At 38.5% G+C, this 25070-nt stretch overlaps 2 long non-coding RNA genes across 4 annotated transcripts in view; one reads left to right on the top strand and one right to left on the bottom strand.

The window, feature by feature from the left end:
* The window catches only part of LOC307194017, a 278895-nt gene extending 259446 nt beyond the window's left edge, over positions 1-19449 (top strand). Inside the window, exon 4 of the long non-coding RNA XR_013830484.1 lies at positions 18429-19449. This is a non-coding gene — a long non-coding RNA (uncharacterized lncRNA). The remainder of the gene's footprint in view (positions 1-18428) is intronic.
* Positions 652-25070, bottom strand: part of LOC307194016 — a 572538-nt gene continuing 548119 nt past the window's right edge. For 2 of the 3 annotated variants that reach the window (XR_013830481.1, XR_013830483.1), the window contains one exon: positions 652-7400. This is a non-coding gene — a long non-coding RNA (uncharacterized lncRNA). The remainder of the gene's footprint in view (positions 7401-25070) is intronic. The other variant, XR_013830482.1, reaches the window with a different exon arrangement.

Raw genomic sequence — 25070 nt, forward strand, 5'->3', positions numbered from 1 at the left:
CTAGTTATTTTATTCTTTTTGTTGCAATGGTAAATGGGAGGGTTTTCTAAATTTCACTTTCTGATTTTTCATTATTAGTTTATAGGAATGCAAGAGATTTCTGTGCATTAATTTTGTTTCCTGCTACTTTACCAAATTCATTGATTATTTCAAGTAGTTTTCTGGTAGCATCTTTAGGATTCTCTATTTATAGTATCATGTCATCTGCAAACAGTGACAGCTTTACTTCTTCTTTTGCAATATGGATTCCTTTTATTTCCTTTTCTTCTCTGATTACTGTGGCTAAAACTTTCAAAACTGTGTTAAATAACAGTGGTGAGAGTGGGCAACCTTGTCTTGTTCCTGATTTAAGTGGAAATGGTTTCAATTTTTCACCATTGACGATGATGTTGGCTGTGGGTTTGTCATATATGGCCTTTATTATGTTGAGGAAAGTTCCCTCTATGCCTACTTTCTGGAGGATTTTTATCATAAATTGGTGTTGAATTTTGTCAAAAGCTTTTTCTGCATCTATTGAGATGATCATATGGTTTTTCTCCTTCAATTTGTTAATATGGTGTATCATATTGATTGATTTGCGTATATTGAAGAAGCCTTGCATCCCTGGGAAAAACCCCACTTAATCATGGTGTATGATCCTTTTAATGTCCTGTTGGATTATGTTTGCTAGTATTTAGTTGAGGATTTTTGCATCTATGTTCATCAGTGATATTGGCCTGTAGTTTTCTTTCTTTGTGACATCTTTGTCTGGTTTGGGTATCAGGGTGATGGTGGCCTTGTAGATGAGTTTGGGAGTGTTTCTCCCTCTGCTATATTTTGGAAGAGTTTGAGAAGGATAGTGTTAGCTCTTCTCTAAATGTTTGGTAGAATTCGCCTGTGAAGCCATCTGGTCCTGGGCTTTTGTCTGTTGGAAGATTTTTAATCACAGTTTCAATTTCAGTGCTTGTGATTGGTCTCTTCATATTTTCTATTTCTTCCTGGTTCAGTCTCAGAAGGTTAGGGATTTCTAAGAATTTGTCCATTTCTTCCAGGTTGTCCATTTTATTGGCATATAGTTGCTTGTAGAAATCTCTCATGATCCGTTGTTTTTCTGCAGTGTCAGTTGTTACTTCTTTTTCATTTCTAATTTTATTGATTTGAGTCTTCTCCCTTTTTTTCTTGAGGAGTCTGGCTAATGGCTTATCAATTTTGTTTATCTTCTCAAAGAATCAGCTTTTAGTTTTATTGATCTTTTGTATTGTTCTCTTCATTTCTTTTTCATTTATATCTGATCTGATCCTTATGATTTCTTTCCTTCTGCTAACTTTGGGGTTTTTTTTTTTTTGTTCTTCTTTCGCTAATTGCTTTAGGTGTAAGTTTAGGCTGTTTATTTGAGATATTTCTTGTTTCTTAAGGTAGGATTTTATTGCTGTAAACTTCCCTCTTAGAACTGCTTGTGCTGCATACCATAGGTTTTGGGTCATCATGTTTTCACTGTCATTTGTTTTTAGGTATTTTTTTATTTCCTCTTCGATTTCTTCAGTGATCTCTTTGTTATTAAGTAGTGTATTGTTTAGCCTCCATGTGTTTGTATTTTTTACAGATTTTTTTCCTGTAATTGATATCTAGTCTTATAGCCTGTGGTCAGAAAAGATACTTGATACAATTTCAATTTTCTTAAATTTACCAAGGCTTGATTTCTGACCCAAGATATGATCTATCCTGGTGAATGTTCCATGAGCACTTGAGAAGAACGTGTCTTCTGTTGTTTTTGGATGGAATGTCCTATAAATATCAATTAAGTAATTCTTGTTTAATGTATCATCTAATGCTTGTGTTTCCTTCTTTATTTTCATTTTGGATGATCTGTCCAATGGTGAAAATGGGATGTTAAATTCCCCTACTATGACCGTGTTACTGTCGATTTCTCCTTTTATGGCTGTTAGTATTTGCCTTATGTATTGAGGTGCTCCTATGTTGGGTGCATAAATATTTACAATTGTTATATGTTCTTCTTGGATTGATCCCTTTATCTTTATGTAGTGTCCTTCTTTGTCTCTTGTAATAGTCTTTGTTTTAAAGTCTATTTTGTCTGATATGAGAATTGCTACTCCAGATTTCTTTTGAGTTCCATTTGCATGCAATATATTTTTCCATCCCCTGACTTTCAGTCTGTGTGTCCCTAGGTCTGAGGTGGGTCTCTTTTAGACAGCATATATATGGATCTTGTTTTTGTATCCATTCAGCCAGTCTGTGTCTTTTGGTTGGAGCATTTAATCCATTTACATTTAAGGTAGTTATTGATGTGCTCCTATTACCATTTTCTTAAAGGGTTGTTATTGTAGGTCTTTTCCTTGTGTTTCCTACCTAGAGAAATTCCTTTAGCATTTATTGTAAAGCTGGTTTGGTGGTGCTGAATTCTCTTAGCTTCTGCTTGTCTGTAAAGCTTTTAATTTCTCCGTCAAATCTGAATGAGATACTTGCTGGGTAGAGTAGTCTTAGTTGTAGGTTTTTCTCCTTCATCAGTTTAAATCTGTCCTGCCAGTCCCTTCTGGCTTGCAGAGTTTCTGCTGAAATATCAGCTGTTAACCTTATGGGGATTCCCTTGTGTGTTATTAGTTGTTTTTTCCTAGCTGCTTTTAATATTTTTTCTTTGTATTTAATATTTGATAGTTTGATTAATGTGTCTTGGCATGTTTCTCATTGGAATTATCCTATATGGGACTCTCTGTGCTTCCTGGACTTGATTAACTATTTCCTTTCCCATATTACGGAAGTTTTCAACTATAATTTCTTCAAATATTTTCTCAGTCCCCTTCTTTCTCTCTTCTTCTTCTGGGACCCCTATAATTGGAATGTTGGTGCATTTAATGTTGTCCCAGAGGTCTCTGAGACTGTCCTCAATTCTTTGCATTCTTTTTTCTTTATTCTGCTCTGCAGTAGTTATTTCAGCCTCTGGCTAGAGTCAGGCAGTAAAGACAAGCCATAAATAGCTCCTCTCCTTGCCCTTTCAGGTGCTGCTTTAGCCCTCACTCATGACTGAGGACCCCACAATTTGCCAGTACCTCCACACACTCAAAAGTCTCAGAGTTCCTTCTCAAACACTATTTCAATTTCCCGAGGCTATAATATATTATATGTATTAAGACAGTGTTAGGGGATTACGTGGAGTTAGTTAACATAGGAATATATTTGTGGTTAAATTTCTGGGAAAATTAAGCCACCACCTGTCCATGTGAAGTATGTGAGTAAAGGAAGACATGAAATCACATAAATCAGATTATTAATTAATGCTGGGAGTAAATCAGGCAAGATTAAAATAATACTTGACCTAGGGATACAGGGATGCCATAATAGCACCTTTGATCTTTCACTTTAACCCACAGGGTCCCCAAAGCTAAGTATAGAGTATAATAAGGATTTGGTCTCAAATTCTAGTGCAGAGCCCTAGTTAGTGAAGATTGACTAAGTAGGATTGCTTTTTGTCTTTACTAGAGGCAGGGGGACCTACAAACCAGGGCGCTTTCCTTAAGGCCGGAAGCAGAGTTGGCTTCATGTTAGATCTTAGGCATTTCCAGGATTGTAACACAAGATTTTGTGCATAATTAAAAAGAATCTCAAAGAAGAAATTAATGGCTGATTTTTTACCCCCCTCTAGATTGAATTCCTCTCTTTGATTACTTTAGCCACAAGGAAAATTTGAGAGGAAGGTTGTTACAGCTATTTTCTTAGGCTTACCTGGGTACAGTGAATGCTCTGCCCACTTTTTGCTCCCAAGTATAGAATAAGGTTGGATAGCCTTGAATGGACTTCACCTAGAACCCTAAGGTAATATTATTTGGGCTGTAAAATAATTACAACTTCAAATTTAGGTTAAAACAGGACAGGGTCTTGAAGATAAAGATGCTTTTAGAATAAGAAATCCACAGAAGCTTAACAACACATTATGGTTAGTCTGTAGAACAAGTCAGAAGAGGAATGACATTATGGCAAAATGGATGTTTAACAATAAAGGGAAAATAATAAAGCTCAAAAACATTTATCTTATGAGACACTGAAACACAATCTATGGAAATTGCATTGGTTTGGTGGCTGAAGAAATGTAAAGATGTGTATTATACTTCTGCTTTAAGAAGAAAAATGGAGGGTTAAATTAGATAATTAGGTGATATATGTGAAGTTGTATTATAATTGTAAAATTTATAATGCTTCCTATTTAGTTCCAGTTTTCTATTTGTTTACCCTTACACCAGTGTCATGCTCTCTTGATTGTTAAAGCTCTATAGCAAGCCTGGAATTCAATACATTGAGTCCTTGATTGGCTTTCTTCTTTTTCCAACTTGTTTCTGAAAAGCCTAGGAAAAAATATTTGTAAAGTAGATATTTGATAAAGGGGAAAAAATGGAATATATATTTAAAAAAAACCCCAAAAAACCTCTTATAACACAACATTAAAAAGAAAATAACAAATGAGTAGGAAGTTTGAACAGGTTCTTCCCCCCAAATAATATAGGTCAATAAATAATGTAAAGATGTTCAACATCATTACTTAACATGGAAACAAAAATTAAAATGGTAATAAGTTATTCATTTACCACTGCATACCCACTAAAATGGCTTAAAAAAAAAAAAAACTCACAACACCAAGTGTTAAGAAGGATGTGGAGTGATTGGGATACTAAACATTGCAATTGGGAATACAAAATGGTAAAACTATTTTGGGAAAGGGTTTGAGAGTTTCTTAAAAAGCTAAACATATACTGGAGACCCAGAAATTCTATTCATAGATATTTATTTACTAAGAAAATGAAAACAAATATCCACAAAGAGACCTGTACTCAGTGGTTTAAGCAGTTGTATTCAAAATGGCCCCAAACTGGAGACAACTCAAATGTCTATCGACTGGGAAATAGATAAACACATTGTGGTATATTCATACAATAGAATAATAGCTATAAAAAGGAATGGACTGCTAATGAAACCAAGCAGGACCCCATGGGGCACTCCTAGGTACAAAAGCCTTCCTGTGTCCCCAGTTTCTTTTCTGTAGGAAATAAGTCTTCAGCCTCCTAGACCTTTCCTGAGTTCTAGAAGGCAGATTCAAATAGTTACAAATTAGGGAAGTCAGGGAATACAGAAACAAAGGAGGAGCAGTCAAGAAGCAATAGTATTGCAATGGGGCAGGGTTCTGGATCCTCCTCAGGGGATGTGCATAGCAATCAGATACATATCCCTGAGTTCTTCTGCAGGAGCTGGAGCTCCCACCCAGGGGGAGGATGGTAACTCCAGGTTGAGCACAGCACATGGACCCTAGACTGGTTAGAACCAGAACACTGATGAGGGAGACTCCTGGAACACCACCCTAACCACCAACCAATCAGAAGAAAGTCACACACCCTTGCTGCCCTCCCTCCAAATCTTGCCTATAAAAGCTCTTCTTTGAACCACTGGGGAGTTCTGGCTTTTGGGGCATGAGCCACCTATTCTCCTTGCTTGGCCCTGCAATAAACCTTTCTCTGCTCCAAACTCCAGTGTTTCTGTTTGGCCTCACTGTGTGTCGGGCACACGAACTTGGGCTTGATGGTATGTGCTACAACATGGATGAATTGTAAAGGCATATGTTGTCAAGCCCAACATGGATGAATTGTTAACAGTGACAGAAGATGGACAAAAGGACTGGAAATGGTATGGTTCCCTTCATATGACACTTTGAAAAGTCAGTATTATGAAACCAGAGAGAGAGTTAATCATTTTTGCCAGGATCTAGGTATGGGCAGATAAGAGATATCAGAGAAATTTTGGGGGTGTTGGAAATAAATGTCCATATCTTGATTGTGCTGTTGATTACACTACTAGACACATTTGTCAAGTCTCAACAACTGTACCCTTTAAAAAATGACTATTTTATATGTAAATTATATCTCAATAAATAGATATAAATATATATTAATTATTCTTTAAAAATTTCTCCTACATTGTTTCCTAGTAAGCCACTGTAACTGTATCTCTTTCACACAGGTGCACACGCATGCACGCGTGCACACATGCGCGCACACACACACACACACACACACAGAGTTTTCTTTCTTTCCCACTTCCCAGATTTGCTTTCTTATAACACCCAACAAAAATATGTGAACTGTGAATGTGTTTTCTATTTTTTCTGCACCTGAATTGTTTAAAAGCAAGTCCCAAATGAAACTTTCAATGAAATGAAAATCAGTGTCTTCTTGTGATAGCTGTCTCCTTGTTAGATCATTTCTCAGGTTCTCCAATATCAAGTAGATATGATGGAATCTAGCTTAAATTCTTGCCTAGTTAATCTAGGGTTTCTATTGGCTCTCCTAAGAGTCTGCTCACAGCCACTAAGCATTTCTCTTGGGTTTAAGCTGCTTATGAAAGGAGAAAAGGGGATAGAAGAGTGAGCAAGTAATTTTTGTTTAAAGACAGCAGGTAATATTAGCTGATTTTACAAACTGAATATCTTACCATGATAGACCCTGTCCCAGGAAAAAATGCACATATACAATTTCATTTGCATACACATTTATGAAGTTTATGGACAATGTTAAGACTACAGAAGATGGGTGAGGACACTTTCTCTGTGGGAGCAGCAAAGACCATTTAATGTCCCTGAAAATATCTTTAGTACCTGGCTCATCAGGAAATCAAATGTATTGATTAATAGTGATGCTTACCATAAGGGTAATGACAACTTCTTTTCTCAATTGAGGTAACATTTCAAAATGTAGTTTAATTTTTGCTTTCTATTTCCAAAGTAACAACATGCAGAAGGATTGAGAACATGATGCAATTTGAAAAACATGACATTAGGAAATGGATGAAAACTAGAGTGGCACTTTCAAAGTTGTTGCCTTGCCTTATTTGATTTTCTACAGATGTCATTTGTTCTCCAAAAAATGTACCGCCACCCAGCAAATAATTGATGTGCAACTCTGTGAGTTTCCACTACCAGAGACATTTTCTTCCGAGTTCTCACCGATTTTGTAGATCAACAAAATGGTATAACCAAGGGCCTATATCTTTTCCTTGACTAGCTTTCTTTTTGCTCTGGAAATCCTTTTATAAATAATGCTATGAATAAATATTAGCGATAATTAAAAGTGAAAATATACTTGATCTTAAAAGTAGCAGAATTTATATACTTTTATATAGAGGGCATAGCATCAACTTCCAATTATCCATGACAATGGTGAGCAGATAGTTGATGAACCCAAATATTGACAAGTAAGATACAAATGGCTTTATATCTAAACCAATTTCCTTCCCCACCAATTTTCTTTTTTTTTCAACACTACTGAAAATAACAACCAGTTGGAGCAAATAGTCAACAAAAGTAAGTACTTACTTACTGGATACATTGTTATCTCTGAGGAGATTTCTTGTGGAGTGGTGATTACCTAAGAGGTGGGTAAAAGGTAATCAGAGAGAGATGGGCATTGAAATTTCTACAAAGAAGAATCAGCCCTAATAGAGCAAAACAATAGTTACCTCAGCTAAGTCTTTGTTTAGTATTTCCTTTTGTCTTTGTTGAGTATTCTTTACTCAATTACTGATTTTGTGGTGGAAAATTGAAGTGACAGGACATAGCTCTCAGTAAATCTAAGAGGGCTTGCCACCTTATTATATTCCTTAGGGTGACGATTCAAGCATCCTCTACAGTTCCTCAAAGCCTCATTCCAAACCTGTGTGTTTTGTCGTATTCTCTCAGTGCATTCTATAATTCTTGTTTTGCGGACCAAAGGCATCACCACTTATATGCTATATGATTTTTGGTAATTTCTTAACTTCTCTATTAATCCTTTACTCTCCTCATCTTGTGGGTTTAGTTTCTTGTGGGTTTAATGAAACAATAAAGTGTTTAGAGCTATTAACCAACATTTCAGAAACAGAGACCTGATTGGAATAAAGAGGCATTTGTTTGGGGTTTGTTGGGACTGCAGCCAGGAAATAGATACAAGAAGCATTTGAATTGTGTTCTGAGGGACTACATAATGTGGAAGGCTTATAAAGGCAAAAAACCTACAAGGTTACGTAAATTGATTGCCAAGAATTAGGATTGGAGCTGACAAGAAGAGTATTTGTTATGCAAGGATTGATTGTGGTCTGAAATGATTACATAGTTGCAAAGTGGAAAGGAACTTTGAAACTACAAGTTTGCTGCTAGTAGTTGCTAGCAAACATTGTTTGGCTGTGTCCTTGAGTTTGATACAGTTTAGAGAAAATTCAAGTTCTCTGTGCTTCAAGGAATGTGTCTGAAACAATCCACAATGGCCAACTGGCTCCATTTTGGATGCCTGAGACGTAGTTACTTCATTTTGATTTTTAAATGATTTTAAATATTTCATCAGAGAGATCCCTGGGATACTGTAAGGGCCAATATGTTAATTGTTGTGTATTGATATTTTTGTATCTCTACATCCACATTTTTGGTGCTCTCAAAATTTCTTCTTCTAAATTTTCATCCATATTCATTCTATTTTGCTGTCTTGGAAAAAGAAGACGACTTCTCCTTTCCAATCTTATATTAAACTTAATGTAAAAACATTTTTAAAAGATCTGGTGATTTGATGACCCAGAGCAAATCATCCACTGGTGGTGGTTTTCCAAGTATATTTTAAATTTCTTAACCTAGCATCCACCATTTTCATCAATCTGCCCCAAATGTATAATTATCAATCTTCCCAATTCACCTGCAATGCAGGGGACACGAGTTTGAGCCCTGGTCCAGGAAGATCTCACATGCCTGATCTTGAATAATGGTGGGAAGTAAAGCTCCTACTAATTCACACTGGACATGTATGATAAACAAAAAATAATACTTTGTAATATTAAAACACTCATTCATTGAGGTTGATTTGTGACCATGGCAGACCCTAGCCTGTCCTGACTATCCTAGGTGCTAGAGATTTTAAAGAAAAGAACCATCAAATTGCTTCCCTCAAGGACTCATGAGGTAGAACTGTGCTGTCCAGTATGGCGGAACCAAATACACTTAAAAGTTAAATTAGCTAATATTAAATAAAATTCAAAGTTCAGGTCCTCTATCACACTAGCCACATCCCAAGTGTTTGGTAGCCATGTGGCTAGTGGCTCTCATACAGCATATATTTCCATCTTCAAAGAGTACTACTGGACAGCACTGCTCTAGAAGAATGGATAAAGTCAAGCTATTGCAATACAATTCTATACATGATAACAGAGCTGCAGGTGAGGGATATAATGAGAAAAAAAGTGCTGGAAAATAGAGTCTCAAAAATGTTATTTTTAGGGTAACTGAAAAAAATGGAAGTGAATAACACATCACACTTTAATTTTTTTAACGTGCAAAATTATATTACACTTTTAGGATTTTATTCAACACATGTATGAGAACATTTATGCAGTGCAGTATACAGAATTGTCAAATGCAGCAAAGCCGTTTTAACACCAGGTGTCTGCAAGCACTGGAGATAACTGCATGCTCATCTCTTCAGGCCTGGATATATGGATACATTATGATATATCCATGAGATAGGATATAAGGTAGTTTTCAACTTAATATGAGTTGGGGTGTCCTCTTGGTTGGGCTTCATGTGGTGAGTATCACCATCCTCACGGGGCATGTCAGGGAGAACTGGGTGCACTAAGAACGAAGCTGAGTCTGAGCCAGCCCGGAGGTTCTGGATGTTCTAGAGTTTGAATTATTCTAGAAAAGAAACTCCAAGGAGAACTGATCAGCTCATCCACTTCTAAAACTGAGGTCTGTTGCCAAGAATGAAGTATAGGGATGTCACTGTAAACATCTCTTGGCAGGAGAAGGAATGTCTGGATGCTGCTCAAGGGACTTGTCCAGAGATGTATTGTTGGAGAACTACAAAAGTTGTACTCACTGGGGACTTGAGTTCCCACTAAGATGTGATAAGGGCATGTGATCCCGACTTCCCCACTGAATACAACTGAAACTCTGGGACAATATGCGTGAAGCTATTTGCTGTGGGCTGTGCTAGCAGCAAATGCTAGCAGCTGGACGGGAAGCTCAAAGTCCCGACATACAGGTGGTGAGCCTTCTGTGTTGGTCTTGTGTTCTTTTTCCTGTTATCTCCAAGCCTGAAATCAAAGACAGTCTGAAGCCTGAAAGTGCATGCTGGTTACAGAAAGAAGTAGTTTCTAAATAAGCCCTTTCTTTCTGGTCAGAGGTGTAGGAAATGGAGGCCCTCTGAGATAGAGTGGAGGAATTTCCTGTTTTTATTTGTTTGTTTTGTTTTCGGCCCTTCTCACCTTCACCCCTAGGCAAGTATAGCTGGGTGTCTGTTTTAACTGATAGGTTATGAGTTCCAATGGCATTCTCTCTGTTGTGTGCCCATGATCTAGAACAGTGCCTGAACACAGGAAATACTCAAAAAATATTTGTACAAAGAAACTAAAATATAAAAGGAGGCAAAAGGTAGAAGAGACCACATCAAAAGGAATATAGAACAATCAGAGTGAAGAAGACCTTTAGGATATTTCAATCCTCTGGAAAATTTACCCAAAAGGGACAAATAGGATCAATAGAGTAAGTCATTTAAGATCATTCATTTGACAGATGAAGTAGAAAATAAAAAAGACTGCATTGGTTAGAAAAAGTAAGACGCTCCAGTGAAAGTTTGTATTAGGCATAATAATAAATTTCATCTTCTCTTCAATGTTATCTATATGTGAATAATATTGCTTTACAAAAGCAGTGGTGCTTCACGAAATTTAAACAGCCTGCATTTTCTATGCTATGGCAAGGAATCCTAAAAAGAACCAAGTACTCATCAACCCACATGTATTTATTAAGTGGCATTTTAGCCACTCATTTTAGTGAATGGAGTTTAACTTACTAAGTTAAGGGAATTATTTTAATAATATCTGGCATCAGTAGACTTTTCCAATATTCACTGTGCACTGTGCACTCTGAAATAGGAATGCTCAGTGAACAAAAAGTTGCAGCCATCTCTTATGGGCAAGAACTTTGGCTTTCATGATTTTCTATCAGTGGTTTCCTTTATATTTTTCTTCCTCGTGTTTTTTTCTTTTCTCCCTCAGACATCTCTGATTTCAGGGTTTAGGCAACGCAATAAATTATTTCATGTACTCTCTCCTGGACATCTTCCAAGCAGAATGCCCTTACTCTGCTTTTTTGTCTATGTAGTCTGTGTAGCACCTCATGATTTTATTGGATACATCAATTGTGCAGAGCTTTTGATTGTATATGGGCAAACACAACCATACAATTTCTCTAGTTTATCTTCTGTGTAATGTATCCTTTCAACAATCTCATAAATACACCCAGCCATTTCCCCAGCTTGTCCTCCCTTTGCAGGAGCAAGCTGAGATAAAAATGTACAAAATCCCTTTTCACAATAATTTTACTCACCCTGAGGACTAGATGGGCAATTACTTCCCCGTTTTAGATCTGTTTCTCACTGTGTTCAGTGCTGGTTGATATTTACATAATCTCTTAATTTACTTAGTCTTTAAATCCAGAAATCAAGTCCAAGCTCCTGAAAAAGTCCCACCAGCCTAGCATACCTGGTCTTACGTTGAATATCTCTGGTTTTAATTTCATGAGCTCTTGTATGACACTTACTATATCCATCTAGGAAAATCCTGACTACTGGATACATGTAGGAAACACATCATTCTGATCAACTGAGTTTTCTGAAAAGCTGAAGACATGCATTTATGAGCAGCAAAGCCTTAAAATTAATTTTGAATAGACATCTTTTAAAATGTGTATATGCCTGATTCTAAGATACTAAATGGAAGCACATGGGGGACATAAAAATATTACTAACACCATTATTGAAGGGATTTAACAATTTTTTTTTTCAGTTTCTTTTTTCTTACAAAATTGGCAAATCTGGGCAAAATCACCTTGAGAGTAACTAAGCTTCCTGACTTTTACCGTGGAATTTTTGAATCAGACCCTCCCAGAAACCACCTGACTGTGCCTGTGGCGGGGGGAGGCAGGCTGCATGGGTGAAAGTTTGCCCTGATGCAAAATGGTGACTGCTGATCTGATTTTACAGTCCTTACAGCTGCCTTTTACCGTGTTGCTGTTTCCTCCTTGCTCTGAGGCCGGCAGGTGTCTGTCATTGCTCACTGCTGCCAGCACACCAGCTAGTAACAACGCTTCCCCTGCTGTCTAATGTAGCTGTATTCTAAAAAAATGACAGATATTGCAAAAATGATAAATTTATTTGCAAGAGCTGGGTACATATTCTCTAAGCGTAGGCCCAAGGGGCTCTCTTGTGCATATGTAACCAGCTTATGTAATGGGAGGGAAGAGCTTTATTTTGTCTATACAATGAGAACAGCTTTATTTTGTCTCCCCATTGCCTTAACCACACTATTTTGAAGTCTCCTTTCTGCCCTGGGATGCCTTTTCAGGATATACTATAATTTAGGAGTCACTTTCAGATACTAAAAGGTGCGATCCGATCTAAATCAAAACTTGAACCTTGCATTCAGTTTAAAGTTTTTACTGTCACCAGTTGAAGCGTAACCAATGTGCTGTAGGCCCAGCAGAGAGGAAGGGGTGAGGGTGGGGAGATGGAACCTGGTCTGTTATTTCACTCTCTTTATTCCAAATGCCTCTTCTCTCATCTCCACCCCAACAATTTCCTATCTGTAGTTCTCACTTGATTTTGGCAGGTGTCTATATTTGATTTACTTCCTGGAGGATATTAGTGGTTTCTTTGGAGAATACCAACAGGGGATTCTGGGGGATTTATTTTCTATGAGATCACACATCACCCTCATGAGCTCCTGCCCTGGCTTTACAGATAAGGGTTCCCTTGTCCTGGGAGGCAAACCTCTTGGGCAACTTCCATGGTTTCCGTTTGGGCCATTGGAAAACTCACAAATCCTTGTCCCACAAAACAGGGGAAGTTCAGGTCTGCTAACACTCCTGTCCTTCCACCCTCACTCCTTACCTTCCACTACAGGTTTGTTCAGCCAGCTTGTGATTTGCAGGTTCTTCCAGAGAAGGTCAGGTCCCTGTTCTTTCTTCCCTTCTAAACTTGTAGGAACAGATGACCATTATTTTCCCAAGAACACATGCAAGTTTCTGAAGCTTGGCTGTGTCTCTTCTGTGGCGACAACTCTAAGCTCTATGAGTAGTTTTTTGTTTATTTGTTTGTTTTTGGGGTGGAGGATCCTTTACTTTTTTGATGTGTAGTGGAAGGACTCTCCTTCCTGCCTCCCTGGGAGAGGGAGGAATGAAAATGCCATAATAGTTTCTATCTCTAATGAGTCTCCAGCCTTTTTAAAAACCACCTGGAGACTAGATGGCTACTGACAAGGACCAGCTTGGCCACCACTTAATGACTACTCTGGAATGTGTGATCACCTCTCTTTAAAATGCAGACCTGGACTTTTTACTCTTTGTCCTGAACTTTGCAGCCTCAGTCAATCCCCCTAGACAATAGGAATAGTCCCATTTGATACCCAGTTACAAGTATGTTGTGTGAACTAAGGAGCAATTACTTTGTAATATCTTAGTTTCCCAGAAGCCTTTTTCATTTTGTTTTATTTTATATCCTGGTGTATTTTAGATTTTCAAACCTGCAGTACTGATATGTTTCTAGTTTTTGGTAAGTGTAATGGTGTAGGCCTCCCTGTATCATTTTTTTTTTTAACAACATTTTAGATTTATGTCTCAAACCCCAAGCTAATTATAAGTGACTCACTGAATTCTTAAAATTTCTTATATTGTAATCAAATAAAATATATATTAAGTTTTCAGCATTGTTTGGAAAAGACATTCAACATGTATTTATTTATTAATCATATGAGTTTTTCCTATGTAAAATTTTCTTCCTTTAACATGGTACCTTTTCAAGGACAATGCTTTGGTATACCCTATTTTTAAGAGGAAAGATATTGGAATTTGTGTTAGAACTTCAAATGCTGCTTGATCACTTACTAGATATGAGATTTGGAGAAAGATTTTTTAAACTTATTTCAGCCTCACTTTCCATTATTTAAAGAACAATATCTATTTTGCCTGTTCGTAAGAATTATATGTTGCAATGAATATAAATCTTCTTCTGAAATTCAGAAGAAGATTTATATATATTAGTACCCTTTACTCACCCTTCAATTACTCGTCCCTTATGTAAGATATTCCATTCTGAGTATCTTCTCTGAATCTGTGATGGTGATTCCTTGCTCTCAGAATAATTAATCTTTCAGAATCTGTATCACAAAATCTACAATCAATATACCAGCCACCCTTCACTCATTTGTATTATATTATACTCAGAGTGCTTAGAGAGCTATAAAAAATATATGCACTTGCCAGGGGCAGTATTGTTGCTTTTTCTGATTCCTTCTGAAGTCTGTGATGTAATTAATCTGAGCTTGGTGCTCTGTCAACTTCAATAATCCTGATGACCTTATTACACTCTCCAGTGGAGAGTTAAGTATTAAGCGAGCACCTGAGGGAATTAGATTCTACTGTCATCTTTACAAACCAATGTTTTTAGAAACCGTTTCACCCCCTTGTGTATATGAGAAGTTGTATATTAAACTGAGGATGAATAGAACTGTTGTGTTTGCCAACTCATTTTCATAACTGGGGGCTGGGTGGAGGAGGAGAGCTAGTGAGGATTCTAACAAGGAAGAAGAAAATTAAACTGCATCTGTGTAGGTAAAACCAAGAGTCTATTTTCATTATTAAAGCTGTTTGTCATTGCAATAACCACTGGTTGTTGTCTCAGGGAAGTACTGTACATGCCCACAGTTTTAGAAAACAGCTTCTCCATTTCTCTTTGCTGCTTTTGACTTGATAGCCGGGATGGCAGCGTGGAATAATAATAAATTTTGGCATGCAGATTTGAACAGTGAAGGAAAAGGATGAGGAAAATAATGGCAGTGGCGTAAGCCCATGTTAAATTTATGCAAAAATATGGTTAGCCAAATGATGAACAGATGCAGCTGAGTATTTCCATCATTTTTGTTAAATATCCTGCAAATGATTCTGGCTGGTTATACAGGAAAATTGCATCAAAATGAAGTGTGTACATGAGTAAAATATTAATGACTGATCTCCATTCAATAGGCTATAGATAATACAGCTGTTTTTAGCTGTAAGTTATGGAAACATAACTTACTTTTTCTGGGGGTAGGGGGAAGAAAACTTCCCATTTTGCTTTATTTCCATCTCATTTTCTATTATTCTTTTCTTCCCTTAGTTTTCTGACACCTCTTTCTTTTAGGAGTATCTCCAACACCCACACAATCTTCCTGAGTAATAGGAGTCAGCACATGTAAACTTTATTTAGACTTCTGGCAATGTGTGTCATTCATGAGTGGTGACATCTTGGGGAGGAGCCTATTAGGGTCTCAGTGCCTGAAGTAGATTTTAGGATGGGAGGCTACGTGTCTTTGGCTCCTAAGTCACAGCTGCCATGAGGCCAGGAGTAGACAGGAAACTAGGGACTGGCCCCACTTCCCATAAAAGCTTGGCCAAGCGTGGGTGGTAATGATTAAATCAAGATTGTCTTTTTGAGGGATGAATAAAGGCATATAAGGAGTAAGGCAGGACGAGGGTAGGCAGAAGGCTAAAAATGAACAGAGAAAGTAGTAAGTAAAATCTGTGAAGCAGAAGTGGTTGAAAATAAACAGAAAATTCAAGTGGAGCAAAAGAGCGAAAAGTGAATTGCTAATTTATAATATGTAGCCAGACACTGTAGGAAGATCATTTCATATACCATCTCATTCAATTATCACTGCACTCCTACAAGTATTACAGAATCCGTCCAAATCCTATAGATGTGGAAAACGGAAGTTCAGGGACATTAAAAACAGGCAAACAAACACATCTAAGATTATATAGCTGTTTGAACCCAACACTTTGGCCCCAGAACCCATACTCTTGAGCACTGTGACCGTATTGCCTTCAGTAACACCTGTAGTAGTGAGAGAAAATCTGGGAAAGTGAATGATTCATAATAGTACCAGAAATGGACAGTAGGTAGCAGCTGCTTTCACTGAGATCTGTTCTATTTCACAGAGTTTTCTAAATCCTTAAATTATAATTCTGGCTATGAAACTCATCCTTTTCTTTTGTGAGACCTGGCTGTATGGTCCTCAGGCCTCCAGCATTCTTACTTGTTGGAGTATTCTAAAATAATATAGGGATAGGCTTGGAAGAAATGCGAATATGGGGACAGAGTGGTCCAGACAGTAAAAAGTATAAATGCCCTGAAATAGAAATAAGACTGTTCTAGTCTTAGCAAGAAGTCCAGTTTAGCTCTATTATAACAGAGATTCTATGCTATCTCAAAGTCCCTAAATCTTAGAACTGTGAGAGTGACTGACACGTAGGAAGGGTTCAATAACCGCTTGTTGAATGAATAAATGAATGAAAAAGTACATGAACGAAAACTGAACAATATTTAGGCACCAGGCATTGGTGAATGGAAGTCAAATGTTACCAAAATGGCAATAGGAGAGGAAAAATAGCTTGAGCATTTAACATGAGATAACTTCTTTAATTCACCAATCTGTTCTTGATTAGCCCCACTTCTTTGTTTATATTTTATTGTACCCAATAGCCTCATGCTGTTTACTTGGCTTCAGAGACTTTGTGTTTTTCCAAACAAACATACTGCTCATTAAAAAGGCCATTTCTAGCTTTTCATGAATGGGGAATAATGCCAGAATTTGACAACTTCATTTTATCAGGCTGCTCATCTGTGTAAATTTATTAGGATCATTTATTTCTAAATATCTTCCAGATTGATAGCTAAGTCAAAATCAAATCATTGCCAAATTGGCTACAGATACATTTTAATAACTTCAGTGTTCCTTACTACCAACTCTACAGACATGCTCTTTGACTAACTCAAGTTTTATGTTAGATAGTAATCCATCTTCAATATGAACCGTACTTATATGTAACTGTGCTCTCTAGGATATTAGAACTAACAGAAAATCTACAAATAAAATACTTGACATCCACTTTGTCTTCTTTTTGATGCTTCTAATTTTCTCCCTACTCTAGTCATGTGCTTGTATTTCTTCAATGTATTGCGTGTGATCCATCTGGTGTCCTGAGTTCTGCTTCTGGGTCTGCTACCGGTGTTAAAGCTGTCAAACGTTTGCACAAAATATGGTAAAAAAAAAAAAAATCAATTTTTATTCACTCATTTTTCAGTGCAATCAATGAACATTGGTCATAATGCTATGAGAACCTGGCAGTACCAATCTGAGTTATAAGCACCAGGCTGTACTGAGATCCTCCCTCTCTTCAGATGTTGAATTTTCAACCTTAAACCAAATCTCTTGGCTTTAGTGTGTAGGGACTCCCATAACAAAATACCACAGACTGGATGGCTTAATCAACAGAAATGTGTTTTCTCCACTTCTGGGGCCTAGAATTCCAATATCAGCAGGTTTTATTTCTTCTGAGTCCTCTCTCCTTGGCTTGCAGATGGCCATCTTTGTGTTATATCCTCATGTGGACGTCCATCTGTCTGTGAGTCTGCGTCGTAATCTCCTCTTCTTATGACACCAGTCATATTGGATTAGGGCCCATCTATCCCACCCATCTGACCTCATTTTATCTTAATTACCTCTTTAAAGGCCCAGTTTCCAAATATAATCACATTCTGAGGTACTGGAGTTAGGGCTTCAACATATAAATTTTGAGCGGACAAAATTCAGCCTATAACAATAGTATTTCTTCATGACATATCTCCTAGAAGAATCTTGATGGCCTTGCTGTACTAAATATCTAGACGTACCCAGTGTGCCTCAAACTCAAATAAGGGCCTCTGCTACAAGCAGATGACTTTGATGGTTTTCAGAGGCTAAAGGGAAGAAATCAATGAGTAGACAGTTTTGCTACTCTAGAGGACCGACATATGTTAAGTTTTAATAAAGCCATTATACACTAAGTGTGTTTGTTTGCATGAATGTATGTAATTTTTTATCTTTACAACCAACATAAAAAGTTGGTTTTATAAATCCCACTGTACACATAAAACTATCAAGGCTTAGAAAATTATATGATGTGAAAGATGGCAAGATGATAGGCATAGGGCTGGACTTAAAAACCAGATTTCTATTATTTCAAAATCCTTACGCTTGCCATTGCATAGGACCATGTCTCTAAAGCCTAAACTCAGTTTTGACCAAACTCTTGAGAAAATTATTAAATGAGAGTCTCTGAAATATTCTTTTCATCTTTCATATTTGCAGGCAATAACCTAGTGCTTTTGTTAAACTTATGGAGGTGATTCAACTGAGAAATTCAGTTCAGGTAGGCTGAGAGTCTAAAGAGGTTATAAGACCTAAAATCTCAGCAAGGGAACAGCAAATAAGACCACCTGTGCTTACTACCGATGGTAATAGCAGGGTTCTCCTGCATCTTAAAGCCACACTAATTTAGAACCATTCAACTTAAATAGGATCTCTGACTTCCGGGAAGATGGCAGAAGAGTAAGACGCGGAGATCACCTTCCTCTCCACAGATACACCAGAAATACATCTACGCGTGGAACAACTCCTACAGAACACCTACTGAACGCTGGCAGAAGACCTCAGACCTCCCAAAAGGCAAGGAACCCCCCACGTACCTGGTTAGGGCAAAAGAAAAAACTAAACAGAGACAAAAGGATAGGGACGGGTCCTGCACCAGTGGGAGAGAGCTGTGAAGGAGGAAAAGTGTCCACACACTAGGAAGCCCCTTCGCGGGTGGAGATTCGGGAGGCGGAGTGGGGGAGCTTGGGAGCCGCGGAGGAGAGCACAGCAACAGGGGTGCGGAGGGCAAAGCGGACAGACTCCAGCGCAGAGGATCGGGCCGACTGGCACTCACCAGCCGAGAGGCTTGTCTGCTCGCCCGCGTGGGCGGGCGGGACTGGGAGCTGAGGCTCCGGCTTTTGTCGGAGCGCCGGGAGAGGACTGAGGTTGGCGGCGTGAACACAGCCTGCAGGGCGTTGGTGCGCCGCGGCTGGCCGGGAGAGAGTCCGGGGAGGGGTCTGGACCTGCCGAAGAGGCAAGAGACTTTTACGTCCCTCTTTGTTTCCTGGTGCACGAGGAGAGGGGATTAAGAACGCTGCTTGAGAGAGCTCCAGGGACGGGCGCGAGCCGCTGCTAAGAGTGCGGAGCCCAGAGACGGACATGGGACGCTAAGGCCGCTGCTGATGCCGCCAGGAGGCCTGTGTGCAAACACAGGTCACTAGCCACGCGCCCTTCCGGGGAGCCTGTGCAGCCCGCCACTGCCAGGGTCCCGGGATCCAGGGACGGCTCCCCGGGAGAGCGCACGGCGCGCCTCAGGCTGCAACGTCACGCCGGCCTCTGCCGCTGCAGGCCCGCCCCGCACTCCGTGACCCTCCCTACCCCCCGGCCTGGGTGAGCCAGAGCCTCCGAATCAGCGGCTCCTTTAACCTCGTCCTGTCTGAGCAAAGAATAGACGCCCTCCGGCGACCTACACGCACAGGCAGGGCCAAATCCAAAGCTGAGCCCCTGGGAACTGTCAGAACAAAGAAGAGAAAGGGAAATCTCTCCCAGCAGCCTCAGAAGCAACGGATTAAAGCTCCACAATCAACTTGATATACCCTGCATCTGTGGAATACCTGAATAGACAACGAATCATCCCAAATTAAGGAGCCCTGTGGATGAAAGGCTCTTGGTGCTGCAGCCAGGACTCAGTGCTGTGCCTCTGAGGTGGGAGAGCCAACTTCAGGACACTGGTCCACAAGAGGCCTCCCAGCTGCACATAATATCAAACAGCAAAAATCTCCGAGAGATCTCCATCTCAACGCCAGCACCCAGCTTCACTCAACGACCAGCAAGCTACAGTGCTGGACATCCTATGCCAAACAGCTAGCAAGACGGGAACACAACCCCACCCATTAGCAGAGAGGCTGCCCAAAATCATAGTAAGTCTACAGACACCCCAAAACACACCACCAGACGTGGACCTGCCCACCAGAAAGACAAGATCCAGCCTCATACACCAGAACACAGGCACTAGTACCCTCCACCAGGAAGCCTACACATCCCACTGAACCAACCTTAGCCACTGGGGACAGACACAAAAAACAACAGGAACTACGAACCTTCAGCCTGCAAAAAAGGAGACCCCAAACACAGTAAGATAAGCAAAATGAAAAGACAGAAAAACACACCGCAGATGAAGGAGCAAGATAAAAACCCATCAGACCTAACAAATGAAGAGGAAATAGGCAGTCTACCTGAAAAAGAATTCAGAATAATGATAGTAAGGTTGATCCGAAATCTTGGAGATAGAATGGACAATAGAATGGACAAATTGCAAGAATCAGTTAACAAGGACCTAGAAGAACTAAAGATGAAGCAAGCAAGGATGAACAACACAATAAATGAAATTAAAAGTACTCTAGATGGGATCAATAGCAGAATAACTGAGGCAGAAGAACGGATAAGTGACCTGGAAGATAAAATAGTGGAAATAACTACTGCAGAGCAGAATAAAGAAAAAAGAATGAAAAGAACTGAGGACAGTCTCAGAGACCTCTGGGACAACATTAAACGCACCAACATTCGAATTATAGGGGTTCCAGAAGAAGAAGAGAAAAAGAAAGGGACTGAGAAAATATTTGAAGAGATTATAGTTGAAAACTTCCGTAATATGGGAAAAGAAATCGTTAATCAAGTCCAGGAAGCACAGAGAGTCCCATACAGGATAAATCCAAGGAGAAATACGCCAAGACACATATTAATCAAATTGTCAAAAATTAAATACAAAGAAAACATATTAAAAGCAGCAAGGGAAAAACAACAAATAACACACAAGGGAATCCCCATAAGGTTAACAGCTGATCTTTCAGCAGAAACTCTGCAAGCCAGAAGGGAGTGGCAGGACATATTGAAAGTGTTGAAGGAGAAAAACCTGCAACCAAGATTACTCTACCCAGCAAGGATCTCATTCAGATTTGATGGAGAAATTAAAACCTTTACAGACAAGCAAAAGCTGAGAGAGTTCAGCACCACCAAACCAGCTCTACAACAACTGCTAAAGGAACTTCTCTAGGCAAGAAACACAAAAGAAGGAAAGGACCTACAATAACGAACCCAAAACAATTAAGAAAATGGGAATAGGAACACACATATCGATAATTACCTTAAATGTAAATGGACTAAATGCTCCCACCAAAAGACACAGATTGGCTGAATGGATACAAAAACAAGACCCATATATTTGCTGTCTACAAGAGACCCACTTCAGACCTAGAGACACATACAGACTGAAAGTAAGGGGATGGAAAAAGGTATTTCATGCAAATGGAAACCAAAAGAAAGCTGGAGTAGCAATTCTCATATCAGACAAAATAGACTTTAAAACAAAGACTATTAGAAGAGACAAAGAAGGACACTACATAATGATCAAGGGATCGATCCAAGAGGAAGATATAACAATTGTAAATATTTATGCACCCAACATAGGTGCACCTCAATACATAAGGCAAATACTGACAACCATAAAAGGGGAAATCGGCAGTAACACATTCATAGTAGGGGACTTTAACACCCCACTTTCACCAATGGACAGATCATCCAAAATGAAAATAAATAAGGAAACACAAGCTTTAAATGATACATTAAACAAGATGGAGTTAATTGATATTTATAGGACATTCCATCCAAAAACAACAGAATACACATTTTTCTCAATGCTCATGGAACATTCTCCAGGATAGATCATATCTTGGGTCACAAATCAAGCCTTGGTAAATTTAAGAAAATTGAAATTGTATCAAGTATCTTTTCTGACCACAACACCATGAGACTAGATATCAATTACAGGAAAAGATCTGTAAAAAATACAAACACATGGAGGCTAAACAATACACTACTTAATAATGAAGTGATCACTGAAGAAATCAAAGAGGAAATCAAAAAATACCTAGAAACAAATGACAATGGAGACACAACGACCCAAAACCTGTGGGATGCAGCAAAAGCAGTTCTAAGGGGGAAGTTTATAGCAATACAAGCCCACCTTAAGAAGCAGGAAACATCTCGAATAAACAACCTAACCTTGCACCTCAAGCAATTAGAGAAAGAAGAACAAAAAAACCCCAAAGCTAGCAGAAGGAAAGAAATCATAAAAATCAGATCAGAAATAAATGAAAAAGAAATGAAGGAAACAATAGCAAAGATCAATAAAACTAAAAGCTGGTTCTTTGAGAAGATAAACAAAATAGATAAACCACTAGCCAGACTCATTAAGAAAAAAAGGCAGAAGACTCAAATCAATAGAATTAGAAATGAAAAAGGAGAGGTAACAACTGACACTGCAGAAATAAAAGAGATCATGAGAGATTACTACAAGCAACTCTATGCCAATAAAATGGACAATCTGGAAGAAATGGACAAATTCTTAGAAATGCACAACCTGCCAAGACTGAATCAGGAAGAAATAGAAAATATGAACAGACCAATCACAAGCACTGAAATTGAAACTGTGATTAAAAATCTTCCAACAAAGAAAAGCCCAGGACCAGATGGCTTCACAGGCGAATTCTATCAAACATTTAGAGAAGAGCTAACACCTATCCTTCTCAAACTCTTCCAAAATATAGCAGAGGGAGGAACACTCCCAAACTCCTTCTACGAGGCCACCATCACCTTGATACCAAAACCAGACAAGGATGTCACAAAGAAAGAAAACTACAGGCCAATATCACTGATGAACATAGATGCAAAAAACCTCAACAAAATACTAGCAAATAGAATCCAACAGCACATTAAAAGGATCATACACCATGATCAAGTGGGGTTTATTCCAGGAATGCAAGGATTCTTCAATATACGCAAATCTATCAATGTGATAAACCATATTAACAAACTGAAGGAGAAAAACCATATGATCATCTCAATAGATGCAGAGAAAGCTTTTGACAAAATTCAACACCCATTTATGATAAAAACCCTGCAGAAAGTAGGCATAGAGGGAACTTTCCTCAACATAATAAAGGCCATATATGACAAGCCCACAGCAAACATCATCCTCAATGGTGAAAAACTGAAAGCATTTCCACTAAGATCAGGAACAAGACAAGGTTGCCCACTCTCACCACTCTTATTCAACATAGTTTTGGAAGTTTTAGCCACAGCAATCAGAGAAGAAAAGGAAATAAAAGGAATCCAAATCGGAAAAGAAGAAGTAAAGCTGTCACTGTTTGCAGATGACATGATCCTATACATAGAGAATCCTAAAGATGCTACCAGAAAACTACTAGAGCTAATCAATGAATTTGGTAAAGTGGCAGGATACAAAATTAATGCACAGAAATCTCTGGCATTCCTATATACTAATGATGAAAAATCTGAAAGTGAAATCAAGAAAACACTCCCATTTACCATTGCAACAAAAAGAATAAAATATCTAGGAATAAACCTACCTAAGGAGACAAAAGATCTGTATGCAGAAAATTATAAGACACTGATGAAAGAAATTAAAGATGATACAAATAGATGGAGAGATATACCATGTTCTTGGATTGGAAGAATCAACATTGTGAAAATGACTCTACTACCGAAAGCAATCTATAGATTCAATGCAATCCCTATCAAACTACCACTGGCATTTTTCACAGAACTAGAACAAAAAATTTTGCAATTTGTATGGAAACACAAAAGACCCCGAATAGCCAAAGCAATCTTGAGACCGAAAGAAGGAACTGGAGGAATCAGGCTCCCAGACTTCAGACTATACTACAAAGCCACAGTTATCAAAACGGTATGGTACTGGCACAAAAACAGAAAGATAGATCAATGGAACAGGATAGAAAGCCCAGAGATAAACCCACGCACATATGGTCACCTTATCTTTGACAAAGGAGGCAGAAATGTACCGTGGAGAAAGGACAGCCTATTCAATAAGTGGTGCTGGGAAAAGTGGACAGCTACATGTAAAAGTATGAAGTTAGATCACTCCCTAACACCATACACAAAAATAAGCTCAAAATGGATTAAAGACCTAAATGTAAGGCCAGACACTATCAAACTCTTAGAGGAAAACATAGGCAGAACACTCTATGACATAAATCACAGCAAGATTCTTTCTGACCCACCTCCTAGAGTAATGGAAATAAAAACAAAAATAAACAAATGGGACCTAATGAAACTTCAAAGCTTTTGCGCAGCAAAGGAAACCATAAAGAAGACCAAAAGACAACCCTCAGAATGGGAGAAAATATTTGCAAATGAAGCAACTGACAAAGGATTGATCTCCAAAATTTATAAGCAGCTCATGCAGCTTAATAACAAAAAAACAAACAACCCAATCCAAAAATGGGCAGAAGACCTAAATAGACATTTCTCCAAAGAAGATATACAGACTGCCAACAAACACATGAAAGAATGCTCAACATCACTAATCATGAGAGAAATGCAAATCAAAACTACAATGAGATATCATCTCACACCAGTCAGAATGGCTATCATCAAAAAATCTACAAACAATAAATGCTGGAGAGGGTGTGGAGAAAAGGGAACCCTCTTACACTGTTGGTGGGAATGTAAATTGATACAGCCACTGTGGAGAACAGTATGGAGGTTCCTTAAAAAGCTACAAATAGAACTACCATATGACCCAGCAATCCCACTACTGGGCATATACCCTGAGAAAACCATAATTCAAAAAGAGTCATGTACCAAAATGTTCATTGCAGCTCTACTTACTATAGCCCAGAGATGGAAACAACCTAAGTGTCCATCATCGGATGAATGGATAAAGAAGATGTGGCACATATATACAATGGAATATTACTCAGCCATAAAAAGAGACGAAATTGAGCTATTTGTAATGAGGTGGATAGACCTAGAGTCTGTCATACAGAGTGAAGTAAGTCAGAAAGAGAGAGACAAATACCATATGCTAACACATATATATGGAATTTAAAAAAAAAATGTCATGAAAAACCTAGGGGTGAAACAGGAATAAAGACACAGACTTACTAGAGAATGGACTTGAGGCTATGGGGAGGGGGAAGTGTAAACGGTGACAAAGCGATAAAGAGGCATGGACATACATACACTACCAAACGTAAGGTAGATAGCTA

The sequence above is a fragment of the Stenella coeruleoalba genome, assembly GCF_951394435.1.
Source record: "Stenella coeruleoalba genome assembly, chromosome: 11".
Taxonomy (NCBI): Eukaryota; Metazoa; Chordata; class Mammalia; order Artiodactyla; family Delphinidae; genus Stenella; species Stenella coeruleoalba.